Genomic DNA, 14254 nt, shown 5'->3' on the forward strand with positions numbered 1-14254 from the left:
AAAGGACCCCCAGCAAGACTCATACATTATAATATTAATACTTACATTGTGTAGACCTCATATTTGATATTATAGAAACTACACTCTTTAGGCATTAACATGTCAACTTATATGTGTCAGGTGTAAATCAATCTGCAAAAGAAGTTACAATAATTACTGAAAGGAATCAAACTAAATTTTATACACACCAGATTGTAAATAAACATAATTAAGATTGATGTGATGCTTGTCAAGATTTGAAAATATCTACACAAAGAAACATAGACTTCAGATACACATTTTTTTATAGTGAATCAATTTTACAAATACACATTTTATATAATTTAATGACTATAAACATAAGAAAAATGAACAAATAATAAAGACAAAAATTTAAATGTACACTAAAAGGGATGATTTAAAATGATAGTATGATGACTAATTTAAAACCATAAAAGAAAAGTTGTTTATCAACTATGGCCATGGTAATAAATAATACTTCTTACATATAACAAATCATGTGCCTGCCTAAGCAATTTTATTAAATGCAGGCAAACGATAGCCATTAGTATGATGCATGCACAGAGTCATATGTATGCATATATTTTTGATATTTTTGGGGTTTTTTTTGTAATATACTAGAAATTGGAATAAACACCTAAATAAGAAATGATTTTGCATGTGCAAGCAGGGCAATCTGAAGATTCATGTTCAGATATACCTAATAAATCTTAAACAAAAACAATGTGTAGGAGTTTGCCTCCAACATAAATTCGAATGATATGACATACATACGAGACAAATTAAGGGGAGAGTTAGAGGGGGGGGGGGGGGTCGAGAGAAGCTGTACTTTGATAGTCGAATTTGGCATATTTATACACCTTTATTGCTAGGATTTCAAACTTCTGTGCTTTTCTACAGACTATAGCTTCATTCATACTCAATCGTGAATGAAATGAATAATGACGGTGCTCGGCAGTAGAGGGCTTGAATAATTTAAAACAAACTTACCTCAAAATGTAAGCAACACACTTCTATATTAACGTGTTTTTGTTGGACTGATGACAGTAACTTCTATCATAACAAGGTGCCCGACCAGCTGTTCGTGACAAGCTCAAAAGTGACGTCGACGGAACGTTCTAGTCAATCACGTGTCGAATAGTAAAGAAAATGACGTCAGATTTAGATTGCGATGCAAACACCGAAAATCATTGCCAAATGTTTTGAAACTGCATTAACCTGCCTGCGCATACGTCAGCATTGTGTCAAAAGAGGATTTTAACCTTACGTCAGCATGGTGTCAAACAATCCTGTGAATATGCACCCTCTTTATCTGTAAAACACTCAGTACAATATAAAATTTCCAGCTTGTAAACTTTACATAAATGGAGCAGTAAGCCGGACTACATGTATGTACTCTGCATGCCTTATATTACCATGCCTTAATCATGTTAATTACCAGAATGCGACAGTTCATGCAGAAACCTGTAATTTTTTTTTGAATTCAAACCAAAATTCTGACAATAGCTTGTAAACTTTACATAAATGGAGCAGTAAGCCGGACTACATGTATGTACTCTGCATGCCTTATATTACCATGCCTTAATTACCAGAATGCGACAGTTCATGCAGAAACCTGTAAATTTTTTTTTGAATTCAAACCAAAATTCTGACAATAGGCAAACATTTCGTACATGCATGTATTAACACAAGGTACTTATAGTTTAAAAGTTGTAAATTGAAAACTGTAGTCATAAGGGATTAGCCATATAAACCCTATATACTCAGTTCGTTAGGGATGGACAGACACGGGTAAAACAACCTGCCCCGGCATTTTGTCGAGGGAGCAAAATAAAAATTAGTCATAAGATGATGTTTTATTTTATAAGGCGTTTGGTGACAAAATCTTTATGAATAAGCAGATCATATTGGAATGGTAATCGGGAGATCTTAAATGTAGCAATGTAAGCAAGCTAACATCTACGTCATTTGGTCTTTGATGGAAAGTTGTCACATTGGCAATCATATCACATCTCCAAATTTTATAACATGTATAATGCTTTGATATTCTCCTGAAATGCAAATGCTTTTTAACAAGTATGTACTAGGAGACTGAAATGTGTTACTATTAAAATCTGACTATTGTTGTGAACATGGGATGTTATAATTTAAAATATATAAAAATTTGCTTTACTACATATACGTATTAATTTTCCAATTCATGGGGCCAACGAATATCTGTTAAAACTAGAAATTAGCAGTACAAAAATACTCGTCCATTTTGCATTAGTCACGTGTTATCTAGGTGTCTTTGATTTTGTGTGTCGTTAATTGTAATTTTCCTTTCGATTGTTTTGCTCACATTTTACATTTGAATAGACGAAAAATCTTTAAACTTCATAAAATAAAATTTTCCCTTTTCAAAAATTTCGTTTTCATAGTTTTGCCTTAAATGGAATCTATTTTGTCTGTCAAATCTTCAAGATCCACGTTGACAATTTGAAAATGACATACATGTACTCATTTATAAAAAAAGACCCAATAATTATCATTTTTGTCATCAAACCTAGAGCATTAATGTGACAGAGTATATTTATACATATTTCATTTGTTAGTATTTTACATTTTATTACATGCCAGATATTAGACTTTATTACTTCACTCTGATTATTTGACCTTTTGATTTATAGTCTATTATCTCTTCACACTTTAAATTGTATGAGACTTCTAGTCAGTCATACGTCATTGAGCAAAGTTGTAATTGTTCCTAGGTTTCGTTGGCTACTACATGAAGTTCATCAAAGACTTCTCAAAGATTGCTCGTCCTTTGACAAATTTGATGCCTACGACTGTAAAAAAGACCAAAGGAAAGAAATCAAAGAAAGACCACAAGCAAAAACCATGGAAATGGAATAGAGAACAAGATAAAGCCTTTCAACAGCTGAAAGGTCATCTTGCATCAACACCCATACCAAGCTTTCCCGACTCCGAACATCCATTTGAGCTGCACACCGACGCTTGTATTAATGGACTTATAGATGTTCTTTATCACACACAGGAAGGAAACCAGCGAGTGTTAGCTTATACCAGCAGAGGGTTGTCAAAATCAGAGAGAAACTATCCAGTAAACAAACAAGAATTCCTGGCGTTAAAATGGGCCGTCACAAAGAAATTTAAGGATTACCTATATGGCCAAAAGTTTACAGACTACCCAGACAACAACCTTCTGACGTACACACTTACCACAGCTAAGTAAGATGCCATAGGACATCGTTGGCTTGCAGCACTAGCATCCTTCGATTTTAACATCATTTATCGACCAGGCAAAAACAACGCAGATGTTAATGGACTGTCACGTCTTCTTGGTATTCATTCCAAACCAGATAACATCTCAGAGGAATCTTTCAAGGCCATATGCAGATAAGTACAACCTGTTGCATACGTAGAGTCTCTATCACACCAACCAGATGCTTTAGACAACGTACCTGATATGCTCAAAGAACATCAAATCAACATCAGAGATGAGCAGATGAACGACTCTACAATAAGATACCGGATAGACAAAGTCAGTAGCAAGGTGAAACCCAGAAAGCATGATGTAACGTCGTCACCATTCTACAACATGCTGTATAATAATTTTGACGAGCTGTAGATCAAGCGTGGTATATTATACAGAACAACTACTGACAACGACACTACCAAAGATCAACTTGTACTGCCAGTGTCTCAGATCTCAACAGTACTCAGATCACTGCATAATGATATGGGACACCAGGGAAGAGACAGGATAACGTCATTAGTCTGGTATGGTATGACTAGAGATATTGAGCACGCAGCGAGGTTAAGGCACATTGAAGGAAAATCAATTAATTTTGGCCATAATTTGTATCTGCATAAAACACGCTTGTTATCACCAATAACTTTGTTAAAAGTATATGCCAATGTCTTTATTTCCAAAAAAACAAACGTGTAAACAGTTTTATTACATTGTAAGGTCTTGCAGTAAAGTGAAAGTAGTCACGTGACCACTAATCCAAAAACAACCTTAGCGATCACAAAAGTGAAAAGTGCAGGTTGAAGATAACCACGTACAAACGCCAACCAAGGAATTCTAGACACTACTAGGTACACTTTATATAAAAACCGCTGTTACAAGTTCAATATTTACGTTTAAATTGAAAATCGATCAACTTTTACGAGTAAAATGGCATAAAAAGGCAAAAAAATACCCTCCCGATGGCGCTAGAAAAATGATCCACAACTATTTTGATTTGTAACAGCACTTTTTATAAATTGCAACATCTGCTGAATCTATACATGTCTGCAACTAAGAGGTACCCATTGATCTTCAACCTGCACTTTTCGTATAAAAAATAGTTGTTGATTGTTTTTAGTTTCCGAGATAAAATACAAACGCACAAAAGACGAAGAAAAGCAAAGACGGAATAAGACGGGCCAACAACCCGGAAACGGGGAAGTTGGGAGTATAAAATTTTATTATTACTATATTAGAGTACCATCGATGAAACATTCGTTTTTTCAATTAATTTCTATAAAAATAAAATATTTGAAGATTTGCTCAAGTTTTCCAGTTTTCTTGGAAGATTCCAATATAAGGATACGAGGTCGTACAAGCTAGATAACAGAGATAAAAATATTACCCGAGAACTGGTTGGCGAACAAAAATAATAAGATAAATATCCTAGCACTACCCCTCCTACACAGTATGTGTTCCACAAATTTTGTATACCAATGTATTAATTGCCAAGTATTTTCATGTTCGAACCTCTGGTGTATCATCGCAAATGGCAGAGGCGGATTCAGGTGGGCTTGGGCCCCCTTGTGGATCAACCATTATATGGTTAATACATACACTTTTTACATGTCCCACTCCAAACGTCGCTTAGTGATGGGGGACCCTGAGTCCCTACTTTTTTTTCAAAATCTGGATTCCACATCTGATCAGGGGTCCTAGTGTAGTTTTCATTTTGCAAATGCAAGTTCATTATACAAATTAAAAGCTACTGATGTCTCTCCTAATACATCAAATATGTATATATTGTAAATCATTATATTATTAAAAAAAAGTTGCATTTTCACAAAGAACTCACCAAATATCATGAATTCACTTGTATTATTTGTTTGCTCTTCGTCATTGATAATGTGTAAATAAATTATAAATATAAACTTCCTACCTGCATATAAATATTCAGATTTTACTTGTTGAATGTCTCAAGTGAGAACTGGTATCAATTTGTAAATCATGATTGGGAGGTCTTTTTGAATTTCTTGTGATTTTTTGCCTCTGAATATTCACCATGCAGTTACCAAGCCAGTATTAATGTACAGCTTGCACTTTTTGATTTTGTCCCCAATGATTTCCTGCATTTTGTTGGACAGAAGATTCCTTTTCATCCCATCTGAAGCAATATTTTTCTTATTTCAACATTTTTACTTGGTAAAATCATTCTGCCCTCCTTACTTATTTTTGTTTGGAATATTCAAAAGCACACAACAGCATTAACATGGGGGATACAATTCCCTTTTCCTAGAATGAGTAACTTTTAATATTAGCACTTACTATCTTTTTGGGTTAAGGATCAGCAGCCGAGACATCGAGTAACCCATCCTTAAATAAATATACCTTTATCTCTCATGCTTTATGCTTGCACTATATCATGGAGAGATAAACAGATTTGACAAATATCGAATGCATTTACGACTAATTTTAATCGCATTTGTGAAAAAAACCCAGATTGGATTAGTTTCAGATACATGTACCTATGCTTCAATCAGCAACCTTGTCATATATATCATCTTAAATTCTCAACATTATAGTATACCATGAAGCTGCAAATAGTGATCTATTTTTTCAGCCGCCCATTACATGTTAAGTTTCTCCCTACCCGAGTGCCAACAATAAAAATGGACAGACACCGAAGAAATAGCCAGAAGTGCTAACTGACATCCAACACAAGCAATCAATTGTTTTTACATGATAAAGTGCCATATAATTTTAAAGTTCATCGTTAAACATGTTAAAATCAGAAAACATATTTCCCATGACCTGCTGAAATTGGAAGCAACTGATTGGTAGCTATGGTAATTAAATTTTTTTTCTGTCAAAATAAAACAAGCATTCCGAGAGTATTGCATGGCAATACATAGCGATACACAAGTCCGCTACCGGTTAAAAATTAATTGTAATGGAACAAAATGCTAACCTTATCTATAACTTGTCATGGTGTAAACTATATAACAAATATTAAATCAATATCTTCAAGCATGACAAAAAAAGTGCGGAAAACTGAATATTTGAGTGAAAGTCCAAAGACCATAACTCTGCACAAAATTATCAGACCGGAACAAAATTCGAAATTGATCTGTAACTTGTCATGATAAAACAATATACCAAATATCAAATCAATATCAGAAAGCATGAAGAAAAAAAGTGTGGAAAACTGATTTGCCGGACTGACGGATGGACAACAGAGTGCGGTAGGGGACTAATAAATTCTATGTACCAGTATATATATATATATAATAAAATATAAATATACAGAAATGACTGACTGAATCACAATTTTTACATATACATGTAAACAATCCAAAAGTTTCAAGTGAATGAATCATGACATAGGTGACAGGGCAAAATAGTCAGCATGGAAATGAAAATATGTATTAAATGCTAATAAAACTACATACTAGTACTGCCTACAAATATCATTGACAAGGGTACAATCAGTGGATAATCTTAACCTGACCCAATCACAAAAAGTAAAATGACTTAATTCATGTAACTGTTAATCAAAATTTCATTGGCAATTATACCACATCTTCTTATTTTATATTAAATTCTAGCTGTATTACCAAACATGTACGCAATTTCAAAGTTAGAAAAAAACAATTTCTGTCAGTGTTGGGGATGCTGTCTAATGGCCATACATGTATACCCAACATATTTTGCTAAACAGACTAGATATAAGAATCTCTAATACTATGAAAATATTCCATCACATGTTTCAAAGTTAGGTATCCTTCAAAAAGATATAACCTGCATGACCTGATAACTATTGTAAACTCGGAAACTTTTGCGTAAATTTATTATCAAGATAATCATGATAATTATAATTATTGAACAATGCCAGAACAAAAAATGCGAGATTAATTATTGCAGTTTCAGAAAATGCTGGATACAAATAATACCATCATTTAAATAAATTTACATTATTTTTTTGCAAAACATATAACCAATTTCAATTTAGACAAGAAATGAAAACATTGCAAAATTTTCTGATTTCCAAGTATCATGTCAGAGTATATAGACAAAACTAGATACATGTATGTACATGTACATAATGGCAGCTACATGATATATATATAAGCAAACAAAATTTCCAGATTTCTTTTTTCAAACATTCTGTGGCTGTTCCAGTGGTCTTGCTCAGTATTGAAGGCCCACCTCAATGTGACCATAAGATGAACAACAACAATTGCAATAAAAACACTTTTTCTATGCTTTTGAACTTTTTGTATACCTGTATGCTGTGTTATGAAATGAAATTGAAATGTAAGTCGTTTTAAAATATGACTATTTGTTATCTGGTGGAGAGTTGTTTTATTGGCAATCATACCACATCTTCTTAGTTTTATATTTACATGTATATCCATTAGTGGTGCATCAGTAAATTGTATGCCTATATCTCATGTATATCTGTAGGTATGAGTAATGTTTAAATCAAATTGCTTCATCTTTCCCGTAATTGCCATAAAAATAACAAAACACTTATCATGCTTATATAAGTCTTATAAATGAATATTTCCTTCTTCACAGTTCAACTGAAATTCATATGTCTATCTGTAGATCTCTCATTTGGTTAGGTATTGCTAAAAATATATTGCTGATTTTTCAAATATTTCATGAAAGAGACGACAAATTTCATCTGTGAAATAAATATTTTTTTTAAATGAAATCCATTTTGAAACTCCAATTGTAAGAAAATTCACAAATCTCCAAACTGCCTGTATTTAGAATTCATTTTAACTGAGGTAAAAGCTTTTTAAGATGGTAAACATCAACTTCTGTGACACAGGAAAAAGAAGCTAAATTGTCCAGTTAATGTTCCTCTATCATGTCTATCTCTCAGCATCAAAATTCTAAATTCCAACACTGACATTCAGGTATTGAAACAGCCAATGCTTCTGCTAAGTACTTTACATAGAATTGCTGTCTTTTTTCTACTTTTCATAGACATATTTGGTGGCTTTCTAAACATAATTTTCATCTGATCTGATCTTCCATAATGGTCATGATGAGTTATATGTAACTTTCTACTGCTGTCTCACTGCAGGTCATCATCCCTGAAATATGAAAATGCATATATAATAATTATATTAAATGAAATTTTTAACATGGGAAAAGTGATCAAAAGTTCAACTTCAACAAGTTACTGTGAAAATGCTAACAAAATAATTCCCCTGTCCTACATGTCTTAATTTAATAATGTCTTCATTGAAGTTCATTCAACATTTGAACAAGAATTTAATTTCCTCATTAGTCGTACACATTTTAATAAGGTGCACTACTTTTATTTAATTTTAAAATTTAACACATAATACATCTTATAGGCAGCCTATAAAATGTATCATGAAATAAATTAAACAAGAATGTGTCCATAGTACATGGATGCCCCACTCGCACTATTATTTTCTGTGTTCGTGAAATTGGGGTCAAAACTTTAATTTGGCATTCAAATAAGAAAGATCATATCATAGGGAACATGTGTACTGAGTTTCAAGTTGATTGGACTTCCAACTTCAGCAAAAACTACCTTGACCAAAAGCTTTAACCAAAAACTTAAATCTGAAGCGTGACATACTGACGGACGAAAGAACGGATGCACAGACCGAAAAACATAATGCCCATATTATGTTTAACTACATTGTTTTGTATCTCCTTTCCCAAATGTAAATTATGACATGAATAAGGCAGGGTGCTATACTGCAATATCAATATAAGTAATGCACTAAAACCACAGATAAGAACTTTTAGCAATCAAGCTTAGTACATTTTTTAATAATATCTGTGTAAACTAGACATCATTGAGATGGAAGCTATCTCTGTGGGCCCCGCTGTGAATAACGTGTGGTAAAAAATTTGTATCTTTACCATAGGACATGTGGTTGTCATCTGAAACCAAAGTTTTTTACCTTGACCTTTGACCTAGGAAGTTGTACAAAAATTATGACCCACCCTCTGATGTTGGTTAATATACATGTCAAGTATAAAGTATGAAATCATAACGGTTCTCTAGATATAGAGCGGACACAATTTGTTACGTATGGACCGACGGACAGACTGATCACTATAGGGCGACCAGCTATTCGGCGGGGCTCTAATAAAGTTTATTGCTGGTAAAGATACATGTACGTTATTAAAATCAGAAATTATTGTGTGCATTTATTATTGCAATTTTTGAAGAATGGACAAAAATGCGATATTAATTATTGTGATTTCAGAAAAATACAGTTATATGTATTGGATATCAGAATGTGACTTCTTATTATTGCGATACTCACAAAGTTACCTTAAAAAAACATTGCAATAATTTCTGAATTTACACCATACAATATTCTTACATTGTACGACAACAGAAATTTATTTGCACAAATTATAAAAATGGTTGGTAATATTTAATTATGGGATTATTAATGTGTACCGATTCTTTTTGTCTTAGAAAATTGCCCTTTCTATAAGTTGTAATCAGCGTTGAACTAGCTTTCAGTAACTGCAAGTACTTTGTGCCTTTTTTTTGTGCAACATGTATGTGTTGATCTGACAAGTTAATGTCAAGCCTATTTCAATAACTTTTAGTTTGTTCTTATGTTGTACTGTGACACCACTGTTGTTGAAGACAGCAAAGCAACCAATATATAGATGCTTTCATCTACATCATTTGGTCTCTGTTGGATAGTTTTCTCATTGCAGTCATACCACATCTTCTTATCTTTATATTAAAAGTAAGGAAAAGATTTTGGTGCAGATTGATTTGATATACAAAAACAAGGGATAACCAGTTTTAATAGCGAGCAAAAAGAAAAAATACAACAATTTACCTGTCTAATAATAAAGCTTTTCAAATTCAAACCATTACTTTATAGTTCATCAAAGCTCAGGAATAGCATTCTGTTTCTTATATTTGACAGGTCAGCTAAAAATAAGAGAAAGTAATTTTTTTAATACAAATACAGATACTTTTTTTAAAATAAGGAGCAGATTAATTACAATGAATAACACACGATACATAAATAAATATAACATATCAGATAAAGAAATTACGTCTGCCACCCAACCCCGAATTGATATCTGGATTTCCTTCATAGAAATAATGCCCATTTTTTTCTTTGATTTCTAGAAGAATTGCTTCATCATATTTAAAATAAAGAGCTGCGCCATGAGCACATGATATGTCTGTTGTCCTTTAGCTCGTCTTTATGCCTTAAATCAATCTTTATGATTAACTAGAAATACTGCTCAAAATACCCCCCCCCCCCCCCAAAAAAAAAACAAAAAAAACATGCACACACCAGCACACAGAGGCACAAATCATGAATAATTTTTAAGAATAAAATCCCATAACTCGAAAAAGTAAAAATCTTAAATATATAAAAATTGTATGGGAGCTAATATGTTACATTTCACCAAAGTTTCATGAAAATTTGTTAAAGCATTTATGAGTCATTTTCCGAAAACTGGAGAAAAAAACAACCCTTTTTATGAATAAAGTCCCAATACTCAAAAGCGAGAAATCAAAAATAAAAAAAAAATGGAAAGGAAACTTTTGTCAATAAATATAAACAATTCACCAAAGTTTCATGAAAATTGGTGAAAGCGTTTTTGAGTTATTGACTGAATGATTCACCAGCGATGTTTCTTAGCTTATTTCGACAAAATTGAACCAAACTGGGTGCTAAACGTGAATTATTATTTCACTATTGCACTTTCATTAAATATTGAAAAAATAATAATCATATTTTAATTTTTTGTATATCTCGTAGCTTAGATGCCCCATTAAAGGCAGGCGTATAATGACTGCAGGCTTTATTTTGAACATTTCTAAATCATTGTGTGCATTTAATATTATTGTGATTTTTGAAAGGAGGGACAATAAACTGCTTCGCTGATCGCAGCTGGATACGCCCGCAGAGGTCCAACCCTGAACAGTTGGGGCAAAAATGGACACAATATTCAAGCTTGATACAGGTCTGAATTTGGATTGTAATTAAATATTTGACATGTTATAGGTTTCTGAATAAATGCAGTCAAAGAACTTGAAATTGGTTATATGAATTGAATTTATATTCAATTAAAGATTTCTTGCTGTAGTGCAATACACTATGCTGTTGCGCAATACTTAGTAAATCTGTTGTCAGACTATAAACAAATAAAATTTATAAAATTCTAAAGGGAGCTTACATCAATAGATATAAACAATTCACCAAAGTTTCATAAGAATTGCTGAAAGCATTTTTGAGTTATTGTCTGAAAACTGGAAAATCCCCCCTTTTTCAATGAATAAAACCCCAGAACTCGGAAATGAAAAATCTAAAATTTATAAAATTCTAAAGGGAGCTTACATCAATAGATATCAACAAATCATCAAAGTTTCATGAAAACTGCTGAAAGCAATTTTGAGTTATTGTCCATAAACTGGAAAATCCCCCCTTTTTTTATGAATAAAACCCCGTAACTTGGAAACGTAACATCTAATAATAGTAAACGGGCGTATAAAAATGTGAGGTTAATTATAATTGCGATATTCATCGGATTAATCGCAATTCTTCTGAATTTATAGTACAATAATTTACTGCCTTGTCAATGTCTGTTGTAACAGTATATAACGTGAGCCGAGGGTACCCAAATTGCACCTATTTTGACAGTTTTTTTCACATACATTTTTTAAAGATCCAGACAAAAGTTTCCATTCTGTGTTTATTTTGTGGATGTATCCTTATTTACTATTTAGTTCCACCAATTTAATTTTGAATCCATATTGAATCATAGAAAAATGGGTTTTTAAAAACCGACCTCCAAACAATCCATGATTCTGTAATGAGGAGTACCCAAAATGCATCCATGCTTTAATTCCTATCCTTGAAATTCGAATAACAGATGCTTTGTTTTATTTCTTAAAATATTTAGAACAATTTGACATTTAAGTCCATGCTTGCTATTCAATTTTTAAGAAATTAATACTCGTATGGCGTAACATATTTTATTTGCTCATTTTTAAAAGATGACTTTTTGTGGACGTCACATGCTAATGTTTCCGTAGATTTTACTTTTCCAGTGAATACTTCATCTGTTGACATATACTGTAAACGTTTTGAGAATATTTAAATATATATACCTACAAAGTGTATTAGAAAAATGTGCATAATGTCAAATAATTTAAAAAAAATACAAATTGTTTAGTGCCTTAGAAAACTTGCAAGATTTGCTAAATAGGTGCAATTTGGGTAACGCAAGACATCATCAGCATGCAAGCAGTGCTCTTTTTCATTTTAATACTGATGATAACCATATCTAAAAAGAATATGTCAACGTGGGCAGTCATGATATTAATAAGTCTATTATTATTGTCTCATGAGAGGCTTTCTTAATTTTTTGCTAGAATGACGGTCATATGAAGTGTCACAGTAAATCATGAAAAGTTTTCAAGAAAAATAATATTATTTGGACTATCATGTTCAAAATTGTTCTCATGTATTTTATAAATAACAAGTATATAAACTTGCAATTGGTCATATTGCTGCAGACTTCACTGGTTCTGGATTTTAAAAATATTGGTTCAAAAATAACTTATTCAAGGTGCAGGCATTTTCCAGAGAAAGACGCACAGTCCACGATAAGTCCAAATAATAGGCTGTTTTTAATATTTCCGATATCGGGGAGGGCCGTGGCGTTAACGCTCACTGCCCGCCGTAAACTTCCAAGTAGGGATCTATAAAATTCAAAGTTGAAATATACCATCAACACTCGGCAGAAAATATTATATTATGGGACTTCACATTTGAATTGGTTTGGTTGGTTGGTTGGGGGGGGTTACACCATATGTGACCGATCTCCAAATTACGTGTTCAGGGTTCCTTTGAGCAAGTTTTTGTGCCCTAAGCTTCAAATTAAGGGCTCCATGATTTGAAGGTAGGGATCATGGCTCCAGCAACGTGGGCTCCGGACGGAAGTCAACGGTGGAGCAAACTTTGTTATAATTTACAGATGTACCCAAACAGGATACCTGCAAAACGTAAATTAAAAATGAATTTCAGGGTAAATGTTGAGAATGGGCTCTTGGTATAATGCAGGGAACTTGTTTCATTCGATATTCTGTTCATTTACTGACGGGACTCGATACATTATTCAAATTTCAGATATTTTTTGCAGTCTAGTTTCGTTTTGACCACGTGTGTAACATGCTTGCCAACACTGAACTCGTTTTATCTAATACTGTGTCGTTTTTCGCCTTCTGAAGTGAATGATTAACAAAACAAGCAACGTATGTTTCATAAAATTTGGTGGCTTACACTTACTTTTCTGGCTAGATTTTCACGTAGAAGTGATAATAATTTCCGCTGCAAGGTGCTTTCCATTCTGCAAACTACAAACATCTGTTCGACGGCGATCGTCTACTGATTGGTCGATCATCAAAAGGAGGCGGTGTCCACAAGCCGACAATCTCGGCACAAAAAACAGCTATTGCAACCGTTTACCATAATAATTAAAGCACAAACATACAATATTCGTGTTTCAGTAAACAAATTACACCATATGGATACCTGTTTTTAATTAACAGGCATGTATGTAATTTGATTTCATACAGTTTTATCGATAGACGCAGCTTAGGTACTCTCCGCCATTAATGAATATATGAATACATAATGAGGTACCTGCGGGGTTATCTGCCCCTGACCAAATCTAATCGAAATTGCCTTAACATCACTGCGCAGTGGATCCAGAGATGTCCAAGATCTATATGGCGTAAGACTCCAACCAACGACAGAGCTCCAGTGACCAGTATCAGAACTACTCAACTCATGGAGATAGTCTGTATGGACTTTCTGAAGTTAGAAGTTTCCAAAGAAGGATACCAGTACGTATTTGTGATTACAGATCATTTTACCCGATACGCACAGGCCATTCCAACGAAAAACATGACAGCCCGAACTACTGCTGAAGCTTTCTTCAAGAACTACAGGGTACATTATGGCCTTCCAG

At 33.2% G+C, this 14254-nt stretch overlaps 1 long non-coding RNA gene across 1 annotated transcript; it reads right to left on the reverse strand.

The window, feature by feature from the left end:
• Positions 1-7765: 7765 nt before the first annotated feature.
• Positions 7766-13977, reverse strand: LOC127732226 (uncharacterized). Its single transcript, XR_007996139.1, has 3 exons — positions 13570-13977; positions 10096-10190; positions 7766-8340 (listed from the first exon to the last, which is right to left on the reverse strand). It is a non-coding gene; the product is annotated as an uncharacterized LOC127732226 (long non-coding RNA).
• Positions 13978-14254: the final 277 nt, after the last annotated feature.

The sequence above is a fragment of the Mytilus californianus genome, unplaced genomic scaffold (genome assembly GCF_021869535.1).
Source record: "Mytilus californianus isolate M0D057914Y unplaced genomic scaffold, xbMytCali1.0.p SCAF_22, whole genome shotgun sequence".
Taxonomy (NCBI): Eukaryota; Metazoa; Mollusca; class Bivalvia; order Mytilida; family Mytilidae; genus Mytilus; species Mytilus californianus.